This window comes from Castor canadensis, chromosome 15, assembly GCF_047511655.1.
Source record: "Castor canadensis chromosome 15, mCasCan1.hap1v2, whole genome shotgun sequence".
In the NCBI taxonomy this organism is placed as follows: domain Eukaryota; kingdom Metazoa; phylum Chordata; class Mammalia; order Rodentia; family Castoridae; genus Castor; species Castor canadensis.
The window spans coordinates 14,783,850-14,810,459 of NC_133400.1; the positions used below are offsets into that span (position 1 = coordinate 14,783,850).

At 33.1% G+C, this 26,610-nt stretch overlaps 1 long non-coding RNA gene and 1 pseudogene across 1 annotated transcript in view; one reads left to right on the forward strand and one right to left on the reverse strand.

Annotated features, from left to right (window-relative positions):
• LOC141417369 (uncharacterized) overlaps positions 1–19,335 on the forward strand; it is a 65,731-nt pseudogene extending 46,396 nt beyond the window's left edge.
• Positions 1–26,610, reverse strand: part of LOC141417370 (uncharacterized) — a 189,447-nt gene that overhangs the window by 47,691 nt on the left and 115,146 nt on the right. The window lies entirely within an intron of this gene.

A 26,610-nucleotide genomic window follows, 5' to 3' on the forward strand; every position in this document is an offset into this window, starting at 1 on the left:
ATGCTGAGTACAGGATTGCTATCTCAGAGTTGATTTAGAATTGTCATTAAGGGAACATGCTCTGGTGCTAGACTGAGTTTGAGACCTGGCACCACTACTCACAAGGCATATAACCTTGGTCAAGTTACTTATATTCTCTGTGCCTGTTACTTTTTTTTAAAATGAAAGGAAATAATGACCTCTTACAGTCATTGTAAGCATTTTGGGGTACACAGTAGGCACTTGGAAAATGTCAGCTTTGTATAGGTAAGCTAAAATGTTGTTTATTTTAAATAGATTCAAGGAGCAGCTATATTTTCAGTTTTCCTAATGAAAGTCCTCCTTCACTTTGCCCCCATCACAATCCCTCTTCTCTTCAATCCCGAAGTTTGTGTCTTTATAGACTATTTAGGTCATATTCACTCTTACTGTTTCTTGACTACTGTCATAAGTTTTGTACCTGATTTCCAAAATAATGCAAAAATCATCCGTTTTTAAATTTTGTTTTTAAAAGCTTCTAGCTAAGAGTGTGACTCAAGTGGTAGAGTGCCTGCCTAGCAAGTGTGAAGCCCTGAATTCAAACCCCAGTATCATCATCCAAAAAATGATATAAAAGCTTATTTCTATTATGAACCTTCTAAGTTAACTCCATTTGATGTACATAGATAAAAGTTGGAATTGGAGGAATGAAGAAAAGGGGTATGTTAAACTGGTAGCATTGTCAAGATTTTCTCAGTTTTCTTTTTTATTTGGCTAAACAAGAATTCATAGAGTACAGGCTACATCTGTTCAATTAAAGGGTCAGTTAATGAGCTGGCACTCAATAAATGTTTATTATGCTCAGTTAGGCAATGAAATACGGAAGATATTAAAAGGAGCTAAAAAATCAGGCCAGGGGCAAGAAAGAATGTTAATAAAAAATCAAAATACAAATTCTAAATAGCTCTGTTTGAGGCTGTGTTACTTTATGTCATCACAAGAGACTGGAGAGATTAGCAAGAACTGTTTAAAAGATTTAATATCTAAGCTTGGAGCTTTCCTTAATCTGCATGCAAGACTACTTAACACTGTTGCAATTACAATTTAAGTACCAGACAGTATTTGTTTATTTCTTTACAAAACTGCACTGTTATTTTGTGAAACATTCAGATATGGCTAGGGTAATAGGTTCTCTCAAGACCTCTATGTAAAGGGGCTGTAATGAGATAGGGAATCTTTAATTATGAGCTGGGTCCTTGCATTCTGAGTACCAACTTTAAACAACCACTCTTTCCGTGGACTCCACATAGTGTCTTCACCTTTTTCTTTTTAACTGTTTAAGAATCTGAAACATCCTGTGGTTTATTGATTTTTGTAACCACACTCTCTGCCACTAATGTTCATCACTAGTGTTTCTCCTGACTACTGCCTCTTGAGGAGAATAAAAGGTAGAAAATGTGACACAGTAGTCTCAAATTGGATGACTCAGTTTAAATACTGAACAGAAAAAGTGTCTTAAACCACCACTAGAAACATTTTCCTTCCAAGTGCAACTGATCTTTGAAACCCAGCTCAATTTAGCAAAAAGGCAAAGAATTACTAAGGTAGACATGTTCAGAACATGATGGTATATCAGCAGATCAGTTCTTTCTAGGATTAAAAAAAACCTTCTAGTTCTTTAATTCTTTGTGATATCTGATCTTATTAAAATTTAATTTCATTCAGCAGCAACCAATTCTCACCTAGCCTAAATATTGCCACTTGGATTTTAACCCCTACTTATCCTTTAAGCTTGCCTTTTAATGAAATCTTTTCAGAACTGTTCTAACTTCAAAATAAAATTCTCTTCACACATATCTTTATAGGTCATTGTTTTCTCTCACATCAATTATTTTTTGAATGCAATGTGGTTTATCCATAGAATATAATATTATTCAACAATAAAAGGCAATTAAGCATTGATACCTGTTACAACATGGGTGAATTTTAACACTAGGCTAAATGAAAAAATACAGTCACAAAAGATCACATATTATCCATTCCATTTATAAGAAAAGTAGAGAATTGGCCAATCTATATATACAGAAAATGGATTAGTGGTTGCCCAGGGTCAGAAGGAACTTTTGGGAGTGGAAGAATGGGGAGTAACTGGTAATGAGAACAGAGGATCCTTTTATTTTTGCTTTAAAACATTTTTAACTATAGTGAAATACATAAAAACTAAATTTTACCATTGTAACTATTTTTAAGTGTATAGTTCAGTCAGTAGTGTTAACTATATTCACACTGCTGTGACACAGATCTCTAGAACTTTTTCATCCAGCAAAACTGAAACTATGCATTAAATGATAACTCATTTCCTCTTAACTCCAGCTCCTGGCAAGCACCATTTTACTTTCTGTCTCTATGAATCTGACTACTTTATGAACCTCTGTGAGTAGAATCATACAGTATTTGTCTCTTTATGACTATTTCACTTAGCATAATATTGTATTGTGACAGGATTTCCTTCCTTTTTAGTCTGAAAACTATTCTGTTGTCTCCCATCAATTATTTACCGTGAGTTCTATTCTCTACCTATAAATGTACTTTCGAAACTTATTTCTATTATAACTCTACTCTTTGCATTACTTCATTGATTTTATATACTTAATGGTATTTTACATTTTTAAAGATGTACACTCACATCCACACCCGTACATTCTTCATAATCCTATCTGGACGTATAAGATGCAGTATAGCATTTCTGTTAATCGAGAGTGGAAACAAAGAAGTCAGATTGCCTACATTGGAATCCAAACACTGTCACTTGTTTTGGGCAATTTGTTTCTTCTTTTTTGTGTTTTATTTTCCTCATTAGTAAACTGGGAGATAATTACAATCCCATTTCAATATGTTGTAATATGGAGTAAATATATGAATACTTGAAAAACATAGTAAATATTTACTAGCTCATTGTTATTGTTTCATACTACTTTCCAGATTATAAAGAACAACTACTACACATCTCTTCTCTAGAGTTAAAATGATCCTTTTAAGATACAAGTCAGATAAGGTCCCACTTCTGATCAAAATCTATTAAGGACTTCCTGTCTCATTTAAAGTCAGTTAATTTTAGGTCCTAATTTATTTGAACTCCCCTTACTCCTACCCTTTTGCTTCCTTTTCCTGCTATTCATCCTCTTTACTCTACTTCAGCCTCTACTGGGATCCTATTTGTCCCTGAAATGCTTCACCATCAGGGCTTTGTATCTGTTGCTTCCTTCTAAATGAAATTTTCTTTCCCCAAAATCACAAAAAGAACTCTGCCTAAACCTTGCTACTCTATAACCCCTTTATCTTGACATATTTGTCTCTACAGTACTTATCACTACCTATCATAGTCACAGGAAGCTATTAAGCAGTTTTATTCATAAATAACTCAAAATGAAACAACCCAGACATTCTTCTTTTTTTTTTGTCTTTTCTTTTTTTAGTGCTGGGGATTGAACTCAGGGCCTCACACATACTAGGCAAGCACTCTACCACTGAGCTAAATCCTAGCCCTCAGACATTCTTCTTTAAAGCATGGGTATATGCTTTAAAAAACTATGTTACATTCACATCATGGAATACTACTCAGCAATAAAACAGAGTCATTTATATACATAAAAACCTAGATGAATCTCCAGAGGATTATGTAGAATAAAAACCAACTAGTCAAACAACAACAAAACCTAATCTCCAAAGAGTAAATAGCATTCTTGATATGACAAAATTATACAAATGAAGAACAGATTAATAGTTCCATGATAAGGAAGATTGGGACCAGAGGGAAGTGGGTGTGGCTATAAAAGGTAACATAGGAATCCTTGGTAACACAAATATTCTCTTTCTGTATGTCCACTGTATCAATGTCAACATCCTGGTTGTGATATGTATAGCAGTTTAGCCAGATATTATTATTGAGAGAAACAAGATAAAGGACACATAGGGATTCTTTTAATATCTACAATTATCACTACCTTCACATATTTAGGCTAAGTGAGAATTGGTTGCTGCCAAATGAAATTGAATTTGAATAAGATCAGATATCACAAAGAGCTAAAGCATTAGAAGTTCGTTCAGATATTGTTCTCTGATCTGAAATCTTAATACTTGCTCTCTCTTCTATTCTTATAGTGATTATATAATGCCTTTATTAAAATGATTCATTGATAGTTCTTATTTTAATGTAAATACCTTAAGAATGGTATTGTAGCTTGTATATATCTTTCTTTAATAAAATATTTAATGTTTCAAAAAAGTTAAATATAAAACTGTGTATTAATGACAGCCCATCCCATCCCATATAATGAAGTATTATTATATTTTGTTACTGGTTTATTTTTCTCTAAATTGTTCATGCTATTCATGTTGACACAAATTCTACTTCATTCATTAATTGACTATATAATAGTCTTTTTTGGTGGTACCAGGTTTTGAACCCAGGGCCTTGTGCTTGTTAAGCAGAAACTCTACCACTTGAGCTATGCATCTAGCCCCTATATAATATTCTTTTACACTATTCCTTCATAGGATATTTATCAACTCTTGATGAATAGTTTCTGAATATTCACTCTTACCATAATGTAGCCAATACTCTTGCACATCTCTGTGCATATAAATGAGAATTTTCTTAGAGCAAAAACTGAACATGGATTTGCTCTACCATAGGGTGTATTTCTGTCTTCAATAACTGGTACCAAAATTATTTCCCAGTCTCTGTATTTCACTGTTTATATTTTCTTTTGATGGATCAGAAATTTAATTTCTTTAAAAATTATAGGCATATTAATTTCTTATGAAATTATAGTTCTATTTTGTTTCCTAACTCCTCTTGAGTCAGGTTTGGAAAACTTTTATTTTTCTGGGAAATTATCCATTTCAGCTAAATTTTCAAATTTATTGGCATAAAGTAATTTATGCCTACCAGAGAATGTTTTTTAAGCTCACAAATAATCAGATTCATATAACTATTACAGGCATGTGTGGCACAAATTCCTTTCAGCAGACTACAGGCCAGGATACATAGCTGTACTGGCACATTGGCAGTGCAGTATCAGGCATTTTTCTTGACTAGGAGTTGTCATCCAACAGGGTACACAACCACCAAAGAGCTAATCTCAGATGTGAGTGAAGAAAATCACATTGGGTAGGTGCAGGATTCACCAATATATCCTGTAATGATTCTGCAGGCATAGCTTCTCAACACTGTGCTTTGGGAAATTTAAAGCTATGATTTCCTAAGGAAATCATACAACTCTCTCAGGCCAATGTGACTAAGTGTCATTGTTAACTTAGCAATGATGCTTGATAAACATAATTCACATTCTGAAAAGCCAACAGTCATTATTATTTGCAACTTCAAGGATCAGAGGGAAGAGGTTTGAGGGGACACACCTAGGTGAATTGTATTTTCTTATGGTTATAATTAATCTTTCATAGCCCCTTTTCACTCCTAATACTGATTATTTGTGATTTCCTCTTTTTTTGACCAGTTTTGCTTCATGTTTGTCTATTTTATCAGTCTTGTCAAAGACTAATCTTCTAATTATTTCCTCCCTCCCTAGCATAAAAGTGGGAATATTTATTAAGCTAAAGAGCAAGAGTGAAAAGCACCCAAAGGAAGGGAGGGGCCTGAATGAGTTGTCTACTGTCTTTATTTTATTTAAATTCACCAATTTCAGTTCTTTGTTTACTTCCCTTTTCTTTGGGTTTACTCTTTTGAACATTTAGCTATAAATTTTCATCTGAGTTCCTCCTTAATTTCATCTCACAAGCTTTGAAAAAGTGTATTACTTTTCCACCATAAATATTTTAAAACATCTATTACAATTTTTATTTCTGACTCATGACTTTAGATTTCTGACTCATCTTTTTGTTTTTGATTCTAATTTTGCTGAAAACTGAGAATACAGTTAGTATGAAACTGACTTTTTTTTTTGAAACTGACTTTTTTAAACAAAGGTTGTTGTGACTCTTTTTGTATCCTAGTATATGATAAGTTCTTATTTGAAAAGTGTATTCATTAACTAATAGATTGTGTCACATCTATCCATAAGATCACACTGTTAATTGTTTTAATCAAATCTTCCTAGTTTTACTAATAATCCATATTCTTGAGCACCTCTTGAGAGAAGGGTCTTAAACTTCCCATTAAGACTGTAGACCTGTCATTTTATTCTTATAATTGTGTCAATTTTTTTCTATATATAGTCTTTAGCTTTATTAATAGGTACATTTTTCTTATATATTGTCTTTAAAGCTTTACCTTATAATTTGCAATAGCCTTATTTCCTCTAGTAAACCTCTGCCTTAAATAATATTGGACTGGATATCAATATATTAATTTTCATTTTATTAGTATTTGCCTCAGACATTTTCCAACTTCTAAGTCTGTGTCCTAATATTACAAGTATATCTCTTATGAGTAGAATCTGGATAAAGTTTTAGAAATCTAACAATATTATTTTTTAATCTGGTAAATCAGTATATTTTACATTTTTGAAAAATAAGCATAAAATTATACAAATATACTCATTTTTATACTCATTTTTATCATTTTATTTTGTGCTCATTATTTTTTGTTTTGCTCTTTCCTTATCTTTTTCTGTCTTTTTGAGAGTATTAGTTTAAAAATTGCTTATAATAAATATTAAGGGTATAAAAAGATGTAAAGGATCTCTGTCTTAAGTTTAATAGTGTGGATGAATATAGTAATCAACTGATTACTAATTGATGAATCTCATAAACATTGAGATATGCTAAACATTTTCTAACTTGGTGAATTTGTCTATTTCTCTTTATAGTTCTATTTTTGCTTCATTTTTAGACCCTCTTAGATACATTTAGAAAAGCCTCATCTTTCTGGTGAGCTGAAACTTTATGCTTATATAGTGCCTGGCTTTATCTCTATATAGTATTCCCCTTCCAGTCTATGTGAGATTTATGTAGTTTCTCAAACTTAAAAAAAATTAGCCTATCATTATCTTTTCATTAATTCTATTGAAATTTCTATATACATATGTACTTTATCATGACCTAAACCTAATACATACCTAAATATCTCACCCTTTCTGAAAATTAGAAGCTTTTTGTACACTCTGTATAGGCTTTTGTTCACATAAATTCTTGTTCTATTTTGCTTTTAACCACACAATATTTTACTACTATCAGTTTATAAAATTTTTGTTTAGATTTACAATTTTACCATTTTATTTGTGCTTCATTCACTCTTTTTTTTTGACAGAGCCACACTTATGTTTTAATATCCCAGCACTATTCTTTCATTAAATAATAGAATAATTAAACAAAAAATCAGTACATATACTGGAATATTTGAATAACATTACCAACCAATCAATATGATCTAATAGACATCTACAGATTAGTCCACCCAATGGCACCAGAATACACATTATTTTCTTTTTTCTTTTTTTCATTTTTTCCTTTATTATTCATATGTGCATACAAGGCTTGGTTCATTTCTCCCCCCTGCCCCCACCCCCTCCCTTACCACCCAACTCCACCCCCTTCCTCTCCCCCCCCTCAATACCCAGCAGAAACTATTTTGCCCTTATTTCTAATTTTGTTCTATTTTGCTTTTAACCACACAATATTTTACTACAATCAGTTTATAAAATTTTTGTTTAGATTTACAATTTTACCATTTTATTTGTGCTTCATTCACTCTTTTTTTTTTTTTTTGTTTCACAATACCTGACTTTATTTTTTTTTCCATTTTTCTTTTATTATTCATATGTGCATACAAGGCTTGGTTTATTTCTCCCCCCTGCCCCCACCCCCTCCCTTACCACCCACTCCATTCATTCACTCTTGAAGTTTAGTCTCTTTTGCCTGAAGTGTACATTTTTTCATTTCATTTAGCAAAGAGTGATTAGTGTTAAATCCTCTCAATTCCTAGTGCCTAAATAAGTTTTTTTCTTGTTTTCATAAAATATATTTGATGGTTATGGAATTCTGGTTGACAGTTATTGAAAATATCATTCTACACTCTCCCAGCTTTTACAGTGCTATTAGGAATTTGATTGTCAATTTAGTAGTTACTTTTTGAGATAATTTGTTTTTTTCCTTGGCCACATCAAATATTCTTCTTGACTTTATTATTCTACAGTTACACAATGACTATCCTTAGGAATAGAGGTCTTTATTTTTCCTGTTCATTGAAATTCTTGAATCTATAGGTTGGTATCTTTCTGGAAAGTTGTCAACTATTATCCTTGCCCCATTCTTTGTCTATCCCCCTCCTGAATCTTTGATTAGATGGAATTGAGATTTTTCATTCCATGTATTTGTTTGTCCAGTTCCATTATAAATAACTTCTTCAGATATTTCTCTTAGCTCATATGGTCTTCCCTCAGTTGTTTCTTATCTCAGTTAAACTTTGTTTTGGAGCTTCATATTTTGATTATTAAATTTTTAATTATTTGAAATTGTTTTTTCCTTCCAATCTATTTCTACTTATTTTCAAGCCTCTTATTCTTAAACCATTTTAAATAAACTTATTTAAAACTAAATTTCATGGCTTAATGATTTTCAGACCACAGTAGTAATCAATAGGGAAGCAGAGCCAAGTTAAACTTTGTGGTTGTGGATTTTCAGGGGACATCTTTCCCCCATGCCCCAGCCTCTCCACAGAGCACCAGAGATAGTCATTTTCCTTCCGGTCTCCCAAGGATGTGGGAATAAGATTGGTTTAATTTAAATTCATATCTACATTTATATTCTACCCCTTTGGGTTTCTAGTTTTAAGAAGATATTTATTTGGGCAGTTCCTGGATTTTGACTCATTTTGGGGAAGTTGCACTAAAGATTATGGTTCAACTCAATTTGGCAAAAGTTGTCAAAGGGTAGAGAGCTGGCTCCACTGGTTTGTTTACTTGTCTTGGTGCTTGCTTTATATTTAGTTTTAGGCTTGAATTTCCCTTACATTCTTACCAACTCATGGATACAATCAGGTTTTTGAAAAAGCTAGTTCGTCATTTAAATTTTTTTAGTGGGAAGCTGGTATTAGTAGTTAAACCACACTGCAATAATTGCAAAATTCATCTCCTTAGTATCTTTACACTTTTCGTTTTACTTAAACTAGATTGAAAATTGCATATGAAAATTTTAGTTTTTAATAGGGATACTTAAAAGTTTTTACTATTGAAAATTGACTTAAAATCTTATGTCAATCAATATATTTTTCTTTTAAATAATTCAGGGAATTTTGGACCTTAAAATCTTCCCCCTTCTTACATGGTATTAGTGACTAACATTTTTATTTTCAATTTTTTACTTAAAAAACATTTTGGAATAATCATGGGTTCCCAGGAAGTTGTAAAGGTAGCACAGGAAAGACCCACATAACCTTTATCCAGTGTCCCACAATGGCTAAATCTTAAATAACTATGGAAAACAGTGAAACCAGAAAACTAACACTGGTACAACATATATATGTAAATATTTCTAGATCAATTTATCACATATGTAGATACATACAACCACCACTGCACTCAACATACAATGCTCTATCACACAAGGTGCTTTCTCATATGATTCATTTGTAGTTTCCCCAATCCTTTTCACCTTACCTATCATCCTTAATCCATGGCAAATGCTAATACTAATGCTCTCCTTACTGTAACTTTGTCATTTTGAAGATGCTATACAAATAGAATCACATTTCATATGGACTTCTGAGATCAACTTTTCTCATTCAAGTTAATACTCTTCTTTCTAGGCTCATTTTGTTACTTGAAGTACATTCTTCAATGATTCCTTCAGAGATTGCATTTAAGTAAGTGGGTTCCTTCATTTCTTGTTTGCTCTGACAATGTCTTTATTATACTTTATTCTTTAGCTTAGGTGGTAATATGTATCAGTCAGGGGCCAATCAGGAAAAGAGAAACCACTACAGGTATTTAAAGCCAAAAGGTATTTAAAACAGAAATTTCAGTGCTTAAAAACCATTGGGAAAACTGCCATTGCATCATTAAACATTGTCTCTTCATTCTTCCAATGACTCCCAATTAAATGTATATTGGACATTTTCTTTCTCCATAATTCTGTACTACCTTCAGAATAGTTTTTAGCTCTATCTTCCAGTTCTTAATTTGCTCTTTCTTAGACATATTTTCCATTTTTTAAACATGTTCTCTTATGCTTTAGTTATTTTGTTTAAAAATATTTTACACTTTTCTATTTATACTTTCTGTTCAATTACCTTAAGTTATTAGAAGCTAATTCTGGTGTATTGGCTCTTGTTCATATTGGGTATTTCCTTGACTATTCTGTAACTTGTATAAAGTGAGCTATGCTAAATAGTGCATTTTCTGAGGTACGCTAGTGTAGCCTGGGTTGAAGATGTGACCTTCTAAAATGGCTTTTATCTTAGATTCTATAAGGCATCTCAGGAGTATTATATATAGTATTGTGTAACTACTTGTATGTTGATTTCTCAGCAGACAGACCTAGGTAGGAGTGTAAATTTAAAACTCAACCTAAAAGAGGATATGCCTATGATAATTAGAAGTTCTTGGGGAAGCATTTTCTACTCCCTACTTAGTCATAAAATCCAGGTTGAGAAAAAAAAAAATCTTTCTGTGGCCTGTGTATGCTACAGAATAGGTTTTTTTTTTTTTAAATCCTGGTATTTGATATTGCTCTTAGGGTTTCTACTTAACACTGCTGCTTCAGTTCTAACTCCTTTATCATGCAGGTGGCCATATCTTGTCTTCCAGTTTTGACTGGCTATTTATTTTTTATTTTTTTTATTTTTTTATTTTATTTTTTTTCATTTTTCTTTTATTATTCATATGTGCATACAAGGCTTGGTTCATTTCTCCCCCCTGCCCCCACCCCCTCCCTTACCACCCACTCCACCCCCTCCCGCTCCCCCCCTCAATACCCAGCAGAAACTATTTTGCGCTTATCTCTAATTTTGTTGTAGAGAGAGTATAAGCAATAATAGGAAGGAACAAGGGGTTTTGCTGGTTGAGATAAGGATAGCTATACAGGGCATTGACTCACATTGATTTCCTGTGCGTGGGTGTTACCTTCTAGGTTAATTCTTTTTGATCTAACCTTTTCTCTAGTTCCTGGTCCCCTTTTCCTATTGGCCTCAGTTGCTTTAAGGTATCTGCTTTAGTTTCTCTGCATTAAGGGCAACAAATGCTAGCTAGTTTTTTAGGTCTCTTACCTATCCTCACCCCTCCCTTGTGTGCTCTCGCTTTTATCATGTGCTCATAGTCCAATCCCCTTGTTGTGTTTGCCCTTGATCTAATGTCCACATATGAGGGAGAACATACGATTTTTGGTCTTTTGAGCCAGGCTAACCTCACTCAGAATGATGTTCTCCAATTCCATCCATTTACCAGTGAATGATAACATTTCGTTCTTCTTCATGGCTGCATAAAATTCCATTGTGTATAGATACCACATTTTCTTAATCCATTCGTCAGTGCTGGGGCATCTTGGCTGTTTCCATAACTTGGCTATTGTGATTGACTGGCTATTTAATCTATTCCTTATGCCAGGATAGCCCTCCATCCCTATTCCTAGGTTGGCTCAAGTCACTGATAATGTATATTTTAAAAACTCTTTCCATTTTTAGGTCTTGGGGATTTTCTTTAGAAGCCCAGTTATACACAAAAGAATATTTGTTGCATTTTATCTAACATTTCTATATGTTAGTAGTGGGAGAATTTTCAAACTAATACTGAACTACCCATTCAGGAATTCTATTATAAAACTTTTTATTCTTTACATAGTTCCTAGCACAGTCCTAGTACAGAGAAATATATAATACATGTGATGAGCAATTGATTGAATAAAAGAATACTGTTCTTTAGCATTCTTTTCCTTCACAATTTTTCTCAAACTTTTACTTCCCAAATCCTTATTCACAAAGAAATTTGTGAATTTCACATTTTTTGAACTTCATTCAGAATAATATTAATTTTCTCACATTGACTACTATACTAGTCATGGTGATTTTGCATTCAGACTTTTTCTCCTTCTATTTGTCCCATGTGGATCTGCCATCATCTTTTTACCAGGAAACTTTTGTTGTCTTTTTATTGCCAATGGGTTTGCAAAGATCTTATTTGATTTTTCTTCTCTTAAACTTCTTTCTTCTTTCAGGAGTTATACTCAATTATATTTTCTATTAAATAAGGCAGTGTCAAATGTGGTAGCATGTAAGTTGATTCTTAATCATTTCATGCTATTAATATGTTACTTCATTTTTGATAACTTATTAACTCAAGGAAGAGTTACATAAGAAGGAAATACAGAAAGTGCTATAAATATACTTCTTTTTATCATATATCTGCCATGATCACATGCGTTAGAAGTTTCTATATTTTTACTAAAACGTATGCAATCCCATTATGTAATAATTTTCTTCATATTTCTGTTCATAAAATTATAATAATATAAATCTCCCATTTACATGTCAGTATTATCTGTCTTTGGTGAAATTCCTACAAAAACTGGTATAATGTCAAGAATCCAATGGACATTTAATAAATATTCATTTATGACAATCATGATGATACCACACAGGGCTATTGAAAGTGATTTTCAGAAATCATCAGCTATTCTGTGACGTAGATTAAGAAACCTTCTCCCAGAATTGATGGTCTTTCAGTGATAGAACAAAAAGAAGTAAAACACAAGTGAGGTGAAATCTCATTTTTTTTTCTTTAAAGCTAAAGATCCAGTGTCCTATAGTATTAAGTATCATGAACATTTAGATAATAGTTTAATATGGAAACTCAAGTTAGTGACATAAAATTATATATCATTTAAAAATTTTCCATATTCTGTGGCACTAAGAAATTCAGATTTAAGCCTGTAGTTTTAAATACAGTAGCATCTAAGCACTGGTACATAGCTGCAATTATGTCAGCAGACATTCCATGAACATTTAACACTGAAGATACAAATCCACCACAGTAAGCTGATTAGCAATGCTAATGTGCACACTACAGTCATATAACTAGAAAGAGTTTTACACACGATGATGTTCAGGTTATAGGGTTAGAACAGTTTCCATTTCAAAAGAAGGAAGAATCTAGGTTACCATAATGGGAAAAAGTAAATCATCTATTTCAAGCTGTTGAAAATATCAGGGATTATTTAAATAAAAATGACTTTTACCTTTCCATGTGAAAATTAAGGTGGATAACGAGTTCATTCTTCCTCAGCTAAAGGAGATTTTTAAAAAGAGAAAAAAAACCCAGACTCTCAATAGGTATCACAGCTACAGAATCTCCACTCTAAGATTTTATTAGTACAAGTCACCTCATTGTTCTCTTATGAGAGAATGGAGCTTGATTAGAGAGAAAAAAAAAGCCATGAAAGTATTTACTCCTTTCCTAGAAATGGAAATTTGCAGGAGATGGGAATGTGGAAAAGAAGAGGAGGGAAGTAGTCAGTGACAAACACTTAGTTATAATGATTTTAAGAATCCACTTCCTTTGTGCAATTCTGTTAGTGTTCCTTCTTTGCATTTCTTCTCAGTTGTAATGATCTACAAAACATCTTTTAACTTTGGTGGTCTGTAATTAGCTATGATACAGTTATATCCGTTTTCAATGAAGAAGAATGTTAGCTGATCATTTATGTTTGCAGACAATTCCACTGCCTGCAAATTTAGATGTAAATACAGTTAATATAGAGACATGCTATTTTATTTCTGACAAGACTTATCACAATTGGAATGCATCAACCTCATCACAATATCTTCTGGTGGATAAAGATGTGCTGTCACTCTGCTTTAAAGTAAGAAACTGGATCATTTCTTTTAACTATTGTGATTATATTTGAATCTTATATACATGCCCTGAAATGAAAACACATTCTCATAAATCCTTGCATTATGTAGGAAAATGTCAATTGAAGCTTTAAATAACATTCTTAGAAACAAAAGGAAGCCCAAAGTATCTGTTCTTTAGAACAACTAGAGGCCAACATACACACAACACACACACACCTCCTTAGAGAGCTGCTTCTATTTTCATAATATGGTTAAGTTAGGATTAGCCAAGGAAAAAATTTCAAAGGATTTATCATTTAACACTTCAGTGGAGTTACTAATAGGAATTATATTGAAGTAGGTTATGCCAAATCCATCCTCAAATTACAAGAGGTACTATATAAGTCAGCAAACATTTCAAACACAATAGCCACAAAACTTGCACAATTATTACCAGCATATGTAATCTAGTATACTGACAATCAAAAGATTCAAATTTCAATCCTGATTTTCAGTTACAAGTTCATTCAATTAACCACCTTTAAAATAGATGATTCATATCCTACAGGTTAATATAATCATATTAACAGTAAAATAAAAATCTGTCTCTTTCAGCCCATGATACATCTTATTATTTTAATCCCAACAAAAAAGATTAAAAACATGAATTCAAGATGAAGACATTAAACAAAGGAATTTTCTTTTACTCAAATGAAACACAGACATAACTTTCAAAGCTGCAAATTCTTAGAGTTTATTTATTCCTAGTCATTTATTTATTTATGGCACTACTGGGGTTTGAATGCTTTATTTTTTTGAATAGGGGTTCCCATTTTTGCTGGGGTCAGTCTGCACTGTGTTTTTCCTATTGATTCTCCGGAGTGGTGGGGTTGATAGATACATGCTACTACTCCAAGTTTACTGTTTGAGATCGGATCTCAGTAACATTTTGTACACGCTGGCCTCAAACCATGATCTTTCTGATCTCTCCATCCCAAGTAGCTAGGATTACTGGTGTGAGCCACTGTGCCCAGTTGTATTCTTTTTATTTTAACAGATGCATGTACCATCATGCCAGCTACATGTTTCAATAACAGTTTTTAGTAATCTGTGTACCAACTACTTTTTATAGTAAGTACAATTCTGCACTTGTAATAAATGAACTTCAGAACAAAAAAAATTTGACCATTTGCACAGATTGGGATAAATCACTTGGTAAATGATAGGAAAAGTCTCATCCAACTAGTAAGAATTATTAGACAGTACAAATGTACTGAAATCAACTGTATCTTTCTCTTACTGTGTGTGTGTATGTGTGTGTGTGTGTGTGTGTGTGTGACTTTAGAAAATATGTTGATTACTATCTGAATTAGGAATGTGTAAGCCCTGTTTTAGTCCAGAAAGAACAGTTTCTTGAGAGGCATTGTGGGATTACCTTAAGGGCTGCATAAGACAAAATTTGTAAAGGAGGATATTCACATTATCACTCCTGTTCATCTGTTTATCATTCACATTGACCAACTGTTTTCTTATCAGAACTCCAATGAGTTCTGTTGTTCTTACTTTGTTACTGTTTTTCTAATCTCTCTCCATGGAGTATCTAATTCTCTACCTGTTCTTTACTGTCATTATCTCTCCTACAGTCTAAGGGGTCTCAAAATTATAGAAAAATAAAATAAAAGGAATAAGAATAGTTATAGCCTAAGCAAACCCAGCAAAATGCAGAGGTCAGTGTCCCCAGGAAACTAAACTGGAAACAAAAATGATCATAATATATATTTGAACAATGTCTTAGGGATTCTTTTTATATACTTCAAATTTATTAAAGATTAGAGCATTAGCCTTTAGAAACACTTCATTAACATGTAACATCTTTATTGTATTACTTAAAGGATTAAGTAATAAAATAATATTCAAGTAATATTTAAGTATAAATAAGGACTCAATTATATGCTTCTAAAACTACCATTGGCTTTCATATGTATCTTGTAACTTGTGGTCCAGTTTGCAGGTTAATCAAGGCCTCTTGATTGTGATACCCCTACTTGAACACTGGGCAAAGAAAAAAGTAGCAAAATATTAAATCAAGAAAGGCTACAGAGGGTTTTTGGAGAGAAGATAGTATCGTATAGATAAAAGAATCTACAAAAATCTTCCTGCCTACTATTATTTTTGCCTGACTTTAGTTCTTCCCCACTATAGTATAGGTAGGCACAGGTAGAAGGGATAAAAATACCGACTACAGAGATAGAGATAATATATTAGGGATCAAAAGCAATGTGCCATGTTATTTTCCAAAATGAAATTCTTCTAGTCTTTCAAGATCACTATTTATACATATATATACACATGTATATGTCACATATTATATATATAATTAAGTTCAATAAAAAAAACTTTGGGGATATAATAAAGAAACTTTATTGACTTTTAGTATGCCTTTTAATTTGTTCTTTGGAGCTTCCCATGCCTACGCATGAAATTTAGGGCAGATTTCATGTTTTTCTTCATTTCTAGGAAATCGAAATATTCAACATTTTATATGCCTACTCTAATATAGTAATAAAACCTTTAGCAACTGACCTTTCCCACTTGAGTCCTGCTATGGGCTGGTCACTTGCAGTAAGAAAGAGGATATCTGACTCTTATTTGTAGACTTTTCGTTTAGTTAAAAAACTCCCTCTTTCTCTCTCTCTGCTTTCTACATCTGAGCAGATGCTGTTCACTTGACTGTTGGGATCACTGGGCCCTTTCAGTCATTCCACATCTCTTGTACATATGGCACACCTGTGATCTATAATACACACTTAAGCAACATTTGCTCCAACAAATTCCAAGAGTGCAGGTCACCTAGCATAGCCACCTCTTTGTCACTTTACCTTCAAAGCAGCTAGCCAATCAGTCTTCATGCTCTTCAGAATTCTCAGGCATGAATCAAACAGCAGGTCATAAATGACAGAGGCCACTTATTAAGCAATCCAAGTGATCTTAAAGCTTCGCTCTTGAATTCAGACAAAGGGAGATATACCCTACTCCTTCCTCTTGGAGGACTGAGAGGACTCTCAGCAAACTAACAACTCTCTCCAAAAATTCCCCTTTCCTTAATTTACAACTTCCCAATTCTTTTATATCCTTAGTATGGTTAGATAGTTTAAGAAGTGCATAACTGACTTTCTTCCTCCTCCTCATGTAGGAACTGGAGGGTTATCTTCATATAATAACTTGAAATCTTTTGTCTTAGGGCCACAGCTAAAATAAACAGGTAGAGTTCCATTTTAAAATCCTTTATTCATGGTTCCAAAACTGCACCAAATTCAAGAGGTGAAGGGAAAGAATTATTTTTTCACCAAATATGGAGGAGCACATGCTAGCAAATGATTTGAAAGATTTTATAGTCAAAGTAAAATCACCATAGGAACAATATTTACTTACCACTATGTTTTTATTTGTTAACCATCTGCTCTTCATAATTAAATAAAAATGCAGTTATTGGTGATTTTCAAGTACGAGAGATAAAGCCTCAAATCCTAAAACAACAGACATGTTATTCTGTCCCCCAAACTGCTAACCTTATTTCCAGAGAGGATTTTCCATAGAGAATCTGGAGGTAAACATAAGCTCAAGGGGGAAAAAAAAAAACCTGTTTGGCAACATTATCTCAGGGAACTTATCAGCTCTTAACAAGTAATTAGCATCATAAAGGTCAAATATTGGCTCCAAATGAATTCACTGTATTTAGAAAGAAAATGAGGAGCCAATTCTAAATCAATACTTTTATAATATGGAGAAATGACTTGAAAAGGACTCTAATGAGCTTAAAAAAATTTTTAAAGAATTTTCAATGGTACTTGGTGAGAATCCAACTATAACTTCCATAGCATTTCAGTTTGAAAATCAGAAACCTTACTATTTCAACATAATCCTTTCCCAAGTCTGTCAACACTGGAAATAAACTAGCTATATTATCATGGAATGTTTTCCCTACAATTTGCCATTTTAAGCAGTGTTTACTGAGCCTTTTCAAATTTTGCTTGCTCTTCTACCATTTGCCATTATTTTATTTTTTTATTTTTGAGTCAGGGTCTTACTGTATAGTCCAGGCCAGTTTCAAACTCACTATCTAGCCCACATTGGCTGTTAGCATGCAATCCTCCTGCCTCAGCCTCTTGAATGCTGTGATTACAGACATGCACCATCATGCCTGACCATTATCTGTTTTTAATGTAGGTTGAATTAGTTTGAATTTTAAGTATTTATGCAGGGCAAGAAAGAGCAATTTCTAGAAAAATGCTAATAACAATAACCAAAAATCTACTTTAATCCAAGTCCAGAGAATATAGTTTAGAATGAAATCTATTCAGAAACTGATTTTTGAGCACCTGTTTGTGGTTGCTAACTATCCTACAGAACTAGAAAAAGACCTATATACATATACTACTTGGGTACACAGTGAGCATGTTAAAATCAACAGGTAGCCATTAACCTGAAAGTCTTGACAGAAGTCAAACCTTCAACAATCACATGAATATAGATTTTCATATATACTTTTATGAGGGTCCGTCTTTGTTTTTTGCCAATCATACAGATAATGTAATTTTGTTTTTAAATTCACCTTCACAGGCTATTGCCTTTGCCAAAAATAATGACAGCTAAATATTTATAAGCCATAGATTTGTCATAAATTGGATCGCATCAAATGATCAGTAGGCACATTCTTATTCCCAGTTCTTATTATCGCTTTTGAAAAGGCATTGAAACCTATTGTTTTGTTAATTTCAAACCAGCCAATTTCCTAGAACCACTAGCAATGCTTCTTTTCCTTCTTCTCTTGATGTGTGTGTGTGAGTGTGTGTGCGTGTGTATATAAAGAAATTATTATTTTTTCAGCTTTTGGCCTGAATGCTTATCATTCCACTTGCTATAATTCAATTTACCCCCTTCCAAAAATAGATGCTTCAGTTGAAATCCTCGTTTTTTTTAGAAGCTCCATGCAGGCAAGCTTAGCTAATAAATTTTGATTAACATACCCAAATACAAAGTCCCACATCAAGCCCCCTTTACTAGGAATTCTGTCACCAGATTGGTTTACACAGAGAAGGAAATAACAATAAGGTCAGGAGGGATGGAGATAGAGGTAAAATAGTAATAAAAGTAATTATATAAAAATGCTAAAGATATAACATCTGCTTTTGCTTAGCCTACTGAGCTTGACAGTTTTAGATTTATGCCATTGTCTTTGTTTAAACAGATATGAAAATGGGAAAGGAAAAAGAATGTTTATGCGAGATTATTAAATAGTGCAGGGAAAATATAAGTCTTTATTACACTGGTAAGAAAAAGAGAAACTCAGTGCAATTTCTTTCCACAGATTTGCCTTTGTGATCTGCAAGGTGCTGTTCCCCTGCTTACATTCCGTTACCTTGGCAACACACTCCTGTAAAATAAAGATTATTAAAGCGCATATGATTATTTTGCTGCTGAGTGAATACAACAAGCCGCTTCTGAAATGCCTTATCAGAGAAATTCAATTTTAGACCAAATTGTATTTTTGCCTCCTTCTAGCTTTCTCTTCCCTCCCCCTACTTCAAATAAAACCATCTTCTTCACAGTTACTACATGATATTTTGTTATTCATTCACACTTTTAATATTTTAAGCTTTCTTTTAACTTCATGAAGCCATTTTTCCCATTTTCATTACAGCTCCAGTACATTTTCTAGCTATCTGTCATCTGTTTGCAAATCAAAATTAGAAGGCAATGTGCCTCTGCTTTGGTTTTATTATATAGCAGTTATAGAAACATGGGGTTCTATACCAGACATAAATGCACATATTATACATTGGATATGCAACATTTCACTGAAGGATGATGTAAATAACTAAGATAAGGCACATGGTACCATTTTAAAGGCTACAGATCCAACTGGACCAGTATTCTCAGCCTATAAGTTTAGCATTTCATGTTTTCCCATTTGAAACTGCCCTGAGGTAAGGTTATAGAGATGGACAGTCTTATAGCTGTGTTGACAACCAGTCACACCTTTGTTACCTGAGACTTCTGTATTTGCTATTCAGTATTGAAGATAATAGGAGAAAGATTCTTGAGAGCCTGGAAATTATTTAATACTAAACTTCATAAGGCTCTGCTAATATCAGCCAATTTCCCAAAGAGATAGTAATGGCAACTTTGCTAGAACTATCTAGTGAATTTTACTAGAAGCTATACCTTTTAGCCTGGTAAGGGTCCAAGCAAAAGTTAATAAAAAGGGGAAAAAAACCAAACTGGTAACAGTGCAAACTTCATGCTGTCTATGTAAAAAAGGTATCATTTAGAATCTTTTTAATTTAAGAGTTAAATCAGTTTTGAAGTACAGGTGAAGGTAATTCACCTTTTTCTGAAGGTCTGTTCAGAAAAAGGCAAGGCTGCAATCAAGGCTACACAGAAGATAACTTACATGTCTGTAAAAAACTGATGAGAGGAGAAATTTTCATTCTACACAGTAGATGACACTGCTTCCAATGAGGCTGTTTTATGGGACTTTTTCCACTGCTGAAAAGTACTGGAATGTAACTTGACACTGCTGTGTCTCTCATACACACAGGCAGTAGTCTATAGTGCTGATATTCTAATCACATGAAATTGTTAAGATTTTCTCTGCTAACATTCATTTTCAGGCCTGACCCACTACCATACCCTTAATACTAATTAAGCAGGTAGGCCCCTGGCTTTTTATTTAGCGATCTCTATTCATTAGTAAGAAATAACATAACAAGTACTAGAAAGTCTAATCACAAGCAGAATGTTGTGTCAGTCCTTCTGATGACAGAAAACATAAGTTGTATTATACACTACATCTTTGGTATGCTACCACTGCCATGGGACTTAATGCTGTAATTCACTCCCACCATTGCCCAGAAGGTGTCACCACAGCCTCATTGGCTTGAAAGACTTGGGGCCAAGTGGGGAGTAGAAAGAAAAGGAGGAAAATAGACACAAAGAAAAAACAATCTTTATGCAGACAAAGAAAAACAAGACAACTATCAGGAAATAATATACCCCAAAGAGAAACTCAAACATTTGCCCTATGCTAAAACTATAAATATACTATAGGAGAAAATGGGCCTCCATTTGTCAGTAAGAGTACAAAGTGGAGATTCAAGGAAGGTGCTACTTTGATACAGTCATTTTTTGGAAAGCAAACAGCAATTTATGAGTAGGAAATTTCCATGTACTAAGCCTGGTCCAAGCTTCTCACTTAAGTTGGTTTACATCATTGTCACTTATAGTTGTATAAGCTGCATTGGACTGCATAAAAGGGAACATAAGAGAATAGCTGGGGAGAGATGCTAGGAAGAATCAAAGAACATAAAGCACAAAGTATTTTATTGAAAAGCTGCACAAATTAACTCCAAATTATTGCTACAATCAGACAAGAGAAGGCTTCAAGGCACAAAAGTTGTTGCTGTAGTCCATCTTGCTTTATTGTGGTGTCTTCACTCATGTACTAGTAGCTAAAAGCCATCCCCTTTATAGTACTACATCTTTTAATCACCACTCTTCCCCATGTAGTTTAATTAAAAGACAATGAACCTTTTAAAGTAGTCAAATGGAAAATATAAAATTGTATCATTCTATCAAAGCTCAAGATATTCCTGTTCTGAGATCATGAGAAGAATTCAAAGTAACATACTTGGTATTTTATTATACTCTAGTTCTTCTGTGCCATTTCTTTATCAGGACTCTTGGTTGGAATAACTATTTGAAATCTGAAAGGCAATTCAACCTCAGACTGATAAACAGAGTCAAAATTTAAAAAGTCAAGTAAAATCAATTTGATCTGTTCTTAGATTATTGTACCCAATTTTTAAGTTCTAAAATAGTAATATTATAATTCTGCATTGATCCTTTCTATAACTGACACAGATCTAAAAATTAGTAGCTTTTCTTAAGTATTATTTACCCAGAGGATTGAGAGTTTTAGGGTATGTGAACTAAAATAAGATAAATATAATAAAATGTTATTGGATGAAAAGTAGGCCTGAATGCATAGCTTTCCTCCAACTCCACAGCCTAAATCTATTAATTTTAGCAAAGGGTACCAAGACAAATCCATGCAGTTTGAAATGTTCCATGGGAGTCTTTAAAAATGAAGGTCTTGTCTACTCTTTATGGACATTAAAATGCTTCATCCCAAGGACCCCTTTATAGCAAATTGCAAGCTGTTGTGTTTTATCTGCTTTGACAGGATGAAGGGCTGAGCTGGCCCTAGAGGGATGGGATACAGAGTCTGAGTAGTTCAAACTTGAGATTTCCAATAAACCATCTCCTACAATTAGAAGAAAGACACGGAGAGTCCTTTCGGCAGATGGTTTCAACCCGTCTACTTATTGTATTCCTTTTTACTTATTGCATCACCAAAAATCTAATAAAATCATGTTCCTCCAATAAGCTACTCCAAACTAGCACTAAAGCTCTAATAATCAGCCTACTAGAACACTGGCACACCCAAGTCCTTCTTAGTCACGAGTCTAATACCTACTATCTTAATTCTTGATTTTTTTTTTTACAAATTCAAATTCTTTTCAGCACTTTTACAGTCATTCTTTAGCCTTAAGTTCAATTTCCTATTATAGTTTGGAAACTTCTACAGTTTTTTTTTCTTTTTTGCTTCTTGGCCTAGCAATCTGCATAAAGGAAATACTTGCATATTTTGGTTAGTTAATATGTGCTCACAGAGAGTAAGAATTAGACGAATTAGATTTAATTCATTTATAGACTGCTAGTATAGGAATCTTGCAAAAAACTTCCAAAGACACCACTCAATTCATTAATGTTAATTTTAATTTTCTCCCTTTCTTTTACCCTCCTATAATTAGATTTGTCTGTTATTTCTTGGAAATTCATCATATACAATAGATACTGAGTCTGAAATATTAACTTGGAAAAATGGTACTTTCCATTAGAATATAAAATTATAATAATTTATCTTATAAAAAAGTTCCCGAAGTCACAAGTATATAATTACAAATAAACCACTATGTAAGTCATTTTATAATATAAAGGTAATGAAAAAATGGAAGGATCAAAAAAAGTCATCACTACCTCCACAAGCTTTAAGAATAACAAAACTGAAAATTTATCAGAAAAGATTCTACCAGGTCAGGAATGTCCCTCAAATATACTCTGAAATCCTACATAGTAGCTAAAGCTCTGACCCAATACTGAAACCATCCAGTCAGTTCCCTTCTCATTTCTTATCTTTATAAAAATATCATTAAAATTGTACTAATTTGTCAAAAAGGGTAAGAGAACAGAATGTAAACTTCTTAACAATTAAAATATAAAAACACAAAAAGTGATTTATAGCACAGGCTTTCAAATTTGACAGACATGGATTTGAATGTTGGTTCTACTGACTATTGACAAGTTCTTCAGCAGAAGAACTTCATTCCTCTATAAAATAAGCTCTATAGAGCTCATTCCTCTATAAAATAGTAACAATAATATCAAGTTTATAGGTTGTTGTGATTAAATAATACAGGTAAAACATTCAACATAGTGCTTATATAGCAAATATATATTCAAGTATTAGTTATCACTGAAAGGATTTTGAGGTAGGGGGCCTTATCGGAAAATGAAAATATGTGATTTATTTTATAATAACAAAACATTTTACACGAGAGAACAAATACAACACTTTCACTCCATTGACAATTTAAAATTATATATTATTGTGCTTTAGTAATGAAGATTAGTGACTTCACATTCTGATGTAAAATTTGACATAGACTCCCTGCTTTTCAAATCAGAAAACATGGTACATAAAATATAAAAATGAATAACTTAAAGGGGAAGACATACATAGGGTCATGTACTTCAATGGGCCACAAAAAGAAATGTAAAAAACAGTGTGCAGGGCTCGGGCTCCTGGCATGTCAGACTCTGGAGGGAAACAGTAATCCCAGGGGTTAGGTTCCAGTGTAGTAAGTGTAGCTAAACAGGTTTCACATAAGTGGGGAAGTGATATCCAATTGTAGTTTAATGTTGCGGACTGGTGTGAAGCTCCTTATCACCTGAAGGACACCTTTGTGGTTGAATCTGCAGAACCCCTAATATCAATCTGAGCTGAATACCAAACTGTCATTATAAGACCTATGTCTAGAAGGAGCCTTGGGGAGCCAGAAGCAGGTAATTGAAAGATCATCACAGGGAGGAATGAATGAAGTCAAATAAAAAGAATGTAACGCTCATAAAACCTCCTAGTCAAAATAGGCCTGCAAACCAAAATTCACAGAAATCTAATCCTAACAAAGGTATCCAACAGAATCAACAAATCAAGTCAGAAAATTAATTCATTCTACAGAAAATTAATTTTATTGAAACAGTCTGATAAAGACTTTAAAAGAAGTATATATAGGATGTTTGAAGTTAAAAATGAAGAAACAATTTCTTACAAAAGGCTGTAAGAAATTATAAAATGAAAGAGGCAGAAATAAAGTAAGAACAGGTAGATGTGGAAAAAGTAAGTTAAAATATAGTGACTGAAATTAAAGACTCAATAGCATGGATGAGCTCTGGACTGGATCAACCAAAAAAACCTATTAAATCTGTAAAATGAGTTCACCAATATATAAAAATCAAATATTTCTCTATATACTACCAATGTATAGACTACAATTTGAAAATAAAATTATGTTAATAATTCTCTTTATAATAGCATCAATAAGAATAAAACACTGAGGAATAAATGTAACAACAGAAGGGCAGACTTGTACACTGAAAAACAGTATTGCAAGAAATTAAAAATTTTTTTTTTATCATGGCTAAGTCTGTGGCTTTCCTTCTTCTCTGCCCTTCCTGCCTGTTACAGCCACAGGTGCAGCTACTGGTTTATAAGATAGGAGAGTTGGCCTCTCACATCTCTAAGACAAAGTATGAATGAGGAGTGGTAGAAACACAGGTGTGCAACCCTACTGGTGCATAGAAGCATCCACAGGTGCAGGTGGGAATAAAGGCAAGGGTGGTGTGGGAATTGTGTGGGAGCTGGTATGAGCACTGGAACTTTGCTCCATTCCTTAGTCCCTCCCCCAAAATTAAAAATTTTAAAACATCTAAGTAAATGTAAAGACATTCACAGGTCTTTGAGCAGACTGAAGCCTTGATATTATTAAGGTGGCAATACTCCTCAAATTGATCTAGAGTCATTTGAATTCTGATTAAAACCCCAGATGTATTTTTGCAGAAACTGATAAGCTTATCCTAAAATTAATATGGAAATGCAAGGGACCCAGAATAGACAGAAAAATCTTGAGGAAGATGAATAAAGTTGTAGGATTTATATTTCCTAATTTTAAAACTTACTACAAAAGCTACAATAATCAAGATTATGTGATACTTGCTTAAGTATAGACATATAGATCAATGAAATAGAATTAAGATTTCAGAAACGAGCTCATGCTTCTGGTCAACTTATTTTCAACAAGGGTGGCACCATAATTCAACAGAGAAAGAAAACTCTTTCTAAAAAACTATGCTGTGTATATACTTCAAAATCACCTGCTGCACATAATCCCTATGTACAATTTTTGTCAATTAAAAGTAATAAAATCAATAAGTGTTACATGCAAACAATATATATATAACAATTAGGCTCACAATTTTAATGCTGTTTTGGAACCCAAGAGCCACAATGGAGAGAAGCCCTAAATAGAAGGGGCTGTACTATAATTCGATGATTGTAAAATGGATGAAATAAGTTGAGAACTATGTACTACATGACATAAAGAGAATTGTAAATCTGTCATGTGAACCACATGCGTGAATCTTGAGGAAATTATGACAATTAAAATAATCTAGTCACAGAAGGACAAATACTGCATAGTTCTACTTACATAAGGTATATAAAGTAGTCAAACTCATCAAAGCAAAAAGTGTAATGGTATTTGTTTAGAGACTGGCAAGACAGGGAAATGAGTAGCTGCTGGTCAATGGGTGCAAAGTTTCAGTCGTGCAATATGAAAAACTTCTAGAGATGGACTGCACAATATTGTGATTATAGTTAACAATACTGTAGTATAGGATGTATTTATTTAAGAGAGTAAAGTGATGTATTTTTCCACACATGTATGAATATGGAACATTGACCTATCAAACCATTTTAACAAGGGGAAAGTGGAAGAAGAAGAAGAATGGAGGGGATGAACCAAATCAGGGTATATTGTATGCATGTATGGAAATATCACAAAAAAACCCCTGTACAACTATTATGTACTAATACAAATGTTAAAATAAATAAAGAAATAAATTGCTCTAGATCTAAAAAAAAAGACTATGCTGTGACAAAAGGATATTCACGTGCAAAAATCTGAAGTAGCTATCTACTTCTCACTATATACAAAATTAAGCAACAATAGATCCAGGCTATAAATGTAAGAGCTAAAGTTATAAAACCCTTAGAAGCAAATATAGGAATAAATATTCTTGACCCTGGCTTAGGTAATGATTTCTTAGATATACCAAATACACAGCAATAAAGGAAAAGTATGATAAACTGGACTTCACCAAAATTAAAAACTTTTTTTTCTAGAGATAGAGATTAACTAGTAGGCCAGATAGCTTTTAACTTGCAAACTTCTTGCTTCAGCTTCTGAGTACGAAGATTACAGGTGTGTACCACCATACCTGGCTAAAATTAAAAACTCTTGTTCTTCGAAGGACAACACTAAGAAAGTGAAAAGAAAGTCACCAGAAAGGAAGAAAGTATTTGCAAATTATGTATCTGGTAATATTATATTCAAAATAGGTAAAGGATATATATAACTCAATAACACAAAATTAAAAACCAATTTAAAAAATGGGAAAAGGAT